Genomic DNA, 7,161 nt, shown 5'->3' with positions numbered 1-7,161 from the left:
TACTATTCTTGGACTAAAACATTAGTTTGGAACTTTGGTGAATTCAGACAAGGACATTTTTGTTTAGATTATTGTGATTCATCAAAGGACTGTTAGCACATTGCCATAATCCATGCCGTTGGCATATTAGCACATTTGAGACTACAAGAACACAAATATATTCAAAATTGGAACTTACTTGGAATACAACTGGAATTCAATTGGAAATTCATACATTTGGACACGTGATACAACTTTTATGACTATTTTGGATTTCATTCACAATTATGAGAGTTCTTTTTTTAAGTTTCACTTTATATTCTATGGAAATGATTTGTTGAATTTTACAAAACTTCTTGGTTTTCACTTTTCTATTACTTAGTTTAAGACCATAGAGTCATGACAGTGATGCAATATTGTTATTCCAACAGAGCACTATTACTAAGATATGTGGTCAAAGGCTATTATTACATCTTATGATTCTGAGATCTAGTCAAAGATCATCCTTCTAGCAATGGTTAAAGATTCTGAATTTTCACCAAAGATTGTTATTCCATTAGCGCTTTATTACTTTGAAGCTTGCTCTGTTTCCAAATGTGCTAATGATTGTGAAATTTTGTTTTTCCATGTTTCAGATGCAAACAACTTCACCTTACATCTGTCTCTCTCTTATACCAACAAGCAGATCTCTGCTTTTTTACTGGTATCAGTACTGTCAAAATAAAAATTAAAATAAAAAAAGTGGAGATCTACTTGCCGGTCTATCACTCTCACAGAAGTTCATAATATATTTAGAGTGCCCACTGGTCCAAAATCTAAAAATATTTTACATAATGATTGGCTAAAATTGTGTATGATTCTATCATTTAATACATTTATTTTTAATTTCATTGAGTTTTTAACATAAGTGTCAAAATTGTACATACTTAAAAAGTCTGAATTAGCACCGAACTCTTTGGTGCGGAATTGAAAGCACACATTTCAAACACATGCAAGTCCAGAAAATGCAGCGGCTTGTATCCTTTCCTCTACACAGAAGCTGACATCCAGGTTTCATATATACTGATAAATACAGATTTGATCATGAGCACTCAAAATTTTAAGTAATTGAATTTTTAATAACATGGTATTTGCATATGTTTACTACGGAAACTGAATTAGTACCATGAGTCATATAGCAGAGAATTTGCATGTGCTGTAAAATTGCTGTAGCCTATATACGAAATTTAACGTTGAGATGACGTCCTGCTAAAAGACTTCATGTATAGAGTTGAAATAAGTGTGGCATGCAAATACAAAAGTTTGATTAAAATTGACTTTAAAAAAAATGGGCCTGTCAGGAATCAGATCACAATTAATAATTCCGGTTCAGTACCCACGAATGTAGTACCAGTCTTTTTTAAGAGCATTTTTTCCTGTCTCTTTTTGGTGGTGAAACAAGAGTTAGATTTCGGCATTCTTTGTATGGATTTAAAGGCAATTGTTTATTCTTTAGAATATGAGCTTATTGTGTGGTTGTTTTTTGTGTTTCGGCGACAGTATACAGTGAGTAATAAGGTCTTGGTAATGATTCGGAAGTGAAATCTAAATTTGTTTCAGATGAAAAGTTTTTTAGTGTTTGACTAGATGAAACTATTTTCTGCTGATAAGAAACAATTCATTTGGAGCCCAAAGTCAATAATAAACGGATCAACAATTCTTAGTTCAACAAGGGCCTAGTCTCTCACAATTTCTAACGAATACAAGTATGATGGAATCAATACACTAGTACCAACGTTTCCGAACTTATCTGTATTGTGTGACAAATAATTGCATTCTCTGTCTCATGCAGTAAGATTTCAAAGTTCACAGGCACCTCTTTTCAATACATATTAAATATTCCCTATGGTTACGCCAATTCAAGACAGTTTAGAACAGCAGAAACACTGATGACAGTTTGCGACCTTCTTAGACACAAAGAAAAAGAAAACACTGAAATTATGGATGCATATTTTATTGAATATTTGTTTACAGTCTATATGTTGTATTATGTGTTCCAAGACTTTGTAAGAAAATGAATATTTCGTTATCGATCATGATAATTTTCAGTTCATTTATCATGTAATTATCAAAGCAAAAATAACAAAAAGAAGAAAAATAATAAGAAACAGGATTTTTCTTGCCAAAAGTATGGAAAGACAATACCCGCTACATTATTACCTTAGCAGCAGAGAAGGTGAACAGACCTTTTGCTAGAACGTCATTTTTGACACACACAAAACAATGCGAAAAAATAAGGTCAATAACGCCAAACAGGAGCCTCTAACTTACGAAAGTATCTCTAATTGGGTTAGTTTTTTTTATACTTTATCTTTGTCGCGTTTTTCCAAATGTGTGCGTTCGTTTACCCGGCGTACGTTTCACTGAAGTCGCACATCCTCTGCTGAAATAAAATGTATGAGTAATTATATCATTATTATATCAATAATGGAATCTTACACTAGTAGATTAGCTAGAGAAACATTAGAAGCAGTTAGAAGATATATTCCTGTTCGTGATGCTCTCAAACAAAAACTGCAGGAACAAAAAGAAGCACAAGTTGAATATGTAGAAGATAAAGAACGATTTTTAAAACCAGTTCTAAAGGTTACCGAAAGAGTTGCAGAAGCTACTGAAAGGCTTCTTCCAACGTTAAAACAAACTGCTGAGCAAACTGAAAAGATTTTAAGAGATCTTCCAACTGAAATAGCTGCTGCCCAACCTCCCACCGTAGATCAGAAATACTTAAAGATATTAGTGAAATAAAATAAGATCATGCACTCAAATCTAAAATAGAAAAAGATAATGTTGAATTGATTAAAAAATTTAGAGAACATTGTTTAACAACTTAAAAATATTAAAGAAATAGTTTTGCCAAAGGAGACACTTGTAGCTATTTTTTAAAATGCTAAATTTTTAAAACCTAATTATGCTACTGCAAATGATGATAAATTCGTTAAGAGTGTATATCGGATATATTACGACAAAAGACAAGTCAGAGATAATGATCTAAAATATATAAGTTTTGTTAATGAAATAAAAAGACTATGATAATGCAGTGGAACACATTTCTCAACAAAAACCTTCCCCACCGCAACCTCCTAAGCAAGAACCTTCATATTAACTTCCTCCACCGCAGCAACAAATAGAACAACAAAAACAAAAACCACAATCTCCTTCACAAATTCCTCGACCACAACAACAAAAATCATAATCTCCAAAAGGACCTCCAGAACTAATTGATATTAAAAGTAGATTTACAACTAAAGGTATTGATCTTATATAAAAAATACTTATGATGATGCAGTTAAAATTGCTGCATGGGGAAATAATGAAACAGCAAAGTATGCAAAACGATTTTGGTGGATCTTGACAAAATGAAGATGATTTGATTAAAGATGTACATTTTATACTTAAAAATAGACCTTTCAAGGATGACCGTGTTTATCGTGAATTTTCCCGCCATGTAAAAAGACGTAAAGAAGAAGATGAACTTTAATCATTATTGACTAAAAAACCTGTTAAAGAAAAATATGTTCCTGGTTCATTATTAAACCCATATACTTCTGAAAAAAGAATTTTATGATATAAAATCTGACACGTCTCCCGGTACTACTGAAAGTGGTTTTTTCGACTCAAAGAAGTGGTCTTATTACTTGTTCTGACAGTGTTCTTGCCAATGTTGACCGACTAGAAATTCTAATCGGAGGAAAACGTGCAGGAAATAATAATCCAGAAATTATTAATGAAAGATCTGATATTTGTTGAAGATTGTTTACAGGACGTGTTATGGATCGTAACATTTATCATTGTCTCATTAGTGAAGTTGTCGACTGAAAACAATTAATTAAGCAGCATGTAATTTAGAAATGAGTATACACAATGCTCAACGTGGACCTGTAATAGTTAGTGTACGTACAAAGCAATTTACGGAGATGGACTTGGTGATTTTGTTCAAGGCTTATTTAAGAGAATAGCTCCAAAAGCAATACCGATTGCAAAACAATTAGGGATGAAAGTTATTGATGTTATTCGCGATAAAGGTATTGATACTGTTGGTAATGGTCCCGGTAAAGCCTTTTCAGCAATCAAAGAAAGATTAGCACGAAGAAAAACTCGGCCAGTAAAATTACCCAGTGCTGAAATTATGCCTGCAAATATCAGTAAAATAATAATCAAGTTGCAAATAAAATACTAGCAGAGTTGGCTAATATACCCTAATCAGAAAAATAAAATAATATAACAGGAAGTTTAATAACAGGAAGTGGTCTTCGTTTTAGACGATAACATTTATAATAAAATGTTCAAACGTAAATCCGATCCAGCGTTTGATATGGACGCACTAATTCTCAAATATGAATTTATACGCGATTATCAGTAGTATTTTTATGACGTACGACAACCAGATCAGCGTGGTCGAATAGAACTGCAAGTTCAAGATACAAGCAGATATTTCTTACCTGCCGAAGCGTTTATTGAAGTAGAAGGTGAAATTTTAAGAACATATGAAACTGAATATGGAGCTGATGTTAGAGTTGGTTTTGTTAACAATGGTTTTATGGTGTTGTCTGACACCGCTACGTACATGATTGACGGAAGAAATATTGAAACATTTCAAACAGGTGTTGATGTTGCTACAACGATACTTGCAAGATACAGCGATGATTACTCGAGGTCAGCCGGTCCGTCAATGATGTTTGCAAAGGATACAACTGATCGTCCCGAGAGTATCAACGTGAGACTAAATGCAACTGGAGACGCAGTTTCATCGACAAACGAACATTTCAACTTAGGATTTGCCGCACGTAGATCAATGTTAATAGCTAATCGTAGAAGATTTTCATGTGCAATTCTACTGTCCCACATCTTTGGATTATTCAGAAATGTCAAAAAAGTTGTCTTTGGAGCGAAACATACAGTTGTACTTGTAAGAAAACTACTAACCATGCATTATGGAGCTTTATCAGCGATGCTGATAAAGTAATATTAATAAAACTTTCATTGTGGATGCCAGTAATCACTCCATCAATTGCTAAAGAAGAAAAATTAATTTGTTTTATGAATTCAGGCGGAAAATCATTGTTATCATGATTGACAGTGACCACATATAGCATTCAGAGTAATGTTGCTGGGTTATGTACATGGCATATTGCGTCGCAACAAGAAGTTTCTGCGCCGGGGACATATATTTATCGCTTTACAAAATACTGAACGACTAAATTCACAACCACTTAGTCATGTGATATTTGACAATTTTAATGTTAGTGAAGTTTCCTTACCAATAAATGGACATCAAGAACCATCTGATTGTTGTTGTTGTTGTTGTGGGGTTTAACGCCATTTTTCAGCACACGATAGGCTATGCATGGCGGCCAGTATTAATGGTGGAGGAAGAACCCGGGAAAACCCCGGAAAGAACGAACCCACGCAGACAGAGGTGAGATGGTAGTGATCCGTAACGGAACCATCTGAAGATATATTGTTAAATTTTGAAAATAATCATGTAGCACGTGCATATCATCGATTAATGACATTTGTGGTACGTGATCAAAATATAGATAGTGGTTTACAAATATCACATTTAGATATTACAAACCCGTATCCGATCTATTACTTTTCGCTGGAGCATACAGACTATTTAAACAATCTGTCGTTAATATTCATGTCACATCTCGTGTAAAACCCAGGTGCTGGTGTTAATTACAGTGCAGTTGCAGTTATACTCAGCGATAAAGCAATTTTACTTGAAGGTACTAGTAGACGAATGAGAGGTGTTGATGCACCGATAAAAAACATGTAATTAAATCGCTTACGATATTTATAATGTCATATCATGTTAGCGTTACTCTGACTCCTGGTCAGATTAAAAAGCTTTAATCAAGTTCAGCAAAGAACTGCGGAATAAAAATTTCACAAAAAAAGATCAGATCACAGGTGGTCAAAATAAACTAGCCGTTGAAGCTCCAGCTGTAATAAAAGCAGCTGTACTTGGTGCTGTTGAAACTGCTGCTGGAATGGCTTTAAAGAAAACAACAAGACAAGGATTTAAAAAAGAGTGAAAGGTCTAAGATTACCAGGAACCCCTTATCGATATGGAAAAGGTCTGAGACTTCCAGGAACAGTTCCTCAATCTTTCCAGTGTCAAATATTGATTTACTTGATGCTGCTAAAAATAAATATAAAAAATTTCTTAGGTGTTTTTATGTGTGATCAATTACCTGAACGACCAAACAATATTGAAACAGGTATTATTAATATTGATAAAAGTTCCGATCCTGGTATTTTTTGGGTGGCATATGCAATTGATCCACGTGGAATTATTTAGTTTGATTTGTATGGGTGGGCTCCAACAAAATAATTTTTAAATTACGTAAACACAGTAAAAACTCCAGTCTGGTATTCAACATCACCAACACAAACAATAACCGATCCGCCAATATGCAGGCGTGATGTAAGTAGCCGCTAATCGTTTTAAAAAGATCTTAAAGTATAATGGTAGAAATTTACGGAAGATCTTCTTCTGTCAAAGACAAGGGGAAAAATGATGATATTGATTTGTCAAATTACGCGACTAAAGATGAACGTGCCGATATTATGAACCTTTCTGCAGTTGACCTAGATGAAGTTGTTATTTTTCAGGATAAATACATTGTTTAAAGACGAGTAAAATTAAATGGAATGACATAGTTCGTAGAGTTCTCGGTGCTGCTACGGATAGCATTCCACTATTTATTGACGGTGGTAGAATCAGAGACTCAAATATATCAATCGCATCTATTAGAAATGAAATTACAAAAAGTGTTGCTAATCGATTACGATCTACCGGTGATACAATAACAGGTGAACTCAGCATGAATGGAATAAAATAGTTATTTTAAGACAGCCAACATCTAATGAAGATGCCACAAAAAAAAAATAATATGTAGACAATAAAAATAATACAGTAGATACTGAATTAACCACGCTGCGAGCTGAGTATGACGTTCACAAAAATATGCTTTTAAATCTTCGTAAAAACTTTCAAAAACTCAATGAAATCGCAGATGATTTCTTTGGAAGTCTGTTAACTGTTGACGTAAAACTAGGCGATATTAAAACAGCTATGTCAGACATTGAAACGATTGATCAACAAGTAGGGGTTATCAGATATCCTAAATCATTTTC

At 33.7% G+C, this 7,161-nt stretch overlaps 1 long non-coding RNA gene across 1 annotated transcript; it reads right to left on the bottom strand.

The window, feature by feature from the left end:
• Positions 1-1,974: 1,974 nt before the first annotated feature.
• Positions 1,975-6,857, bottom strand: LOC149808425 (uncharacterized). Its single transcript, XR_016424982.1, has 3 exons — positions 6,072-6,857; positions 5,277-5,465; positions 1,975-2,401 (listed from the first exon to the last, which is right to left on the bottom strand). It is a non-coding gene; the product is annotated as an uncharacterized LOC149808425 (long non-coding RNA).
• Positions 6,858-7,161: the final 304 nt, after the last annotated feature.

Source organism: Sinohyriopsis cumingii, chromosome 1 (assembly GCF_028554795.1).
Source record: "Sinohyriopsis cumingii isolate HCF-2022 chromosome 1, ASM2855479v2, whole genome shotgun sequence".
Classification (NCBI taxonomy): Eukaryota; Metazoa; Mollusca; class Bivalvia; order Unionida; family Unionidae; genus Sinohyriopsis; species Sinohyriopsis cumingii.
This window is presented reverse-complemented; position numbering and strand designations above follow the sequence as displayed.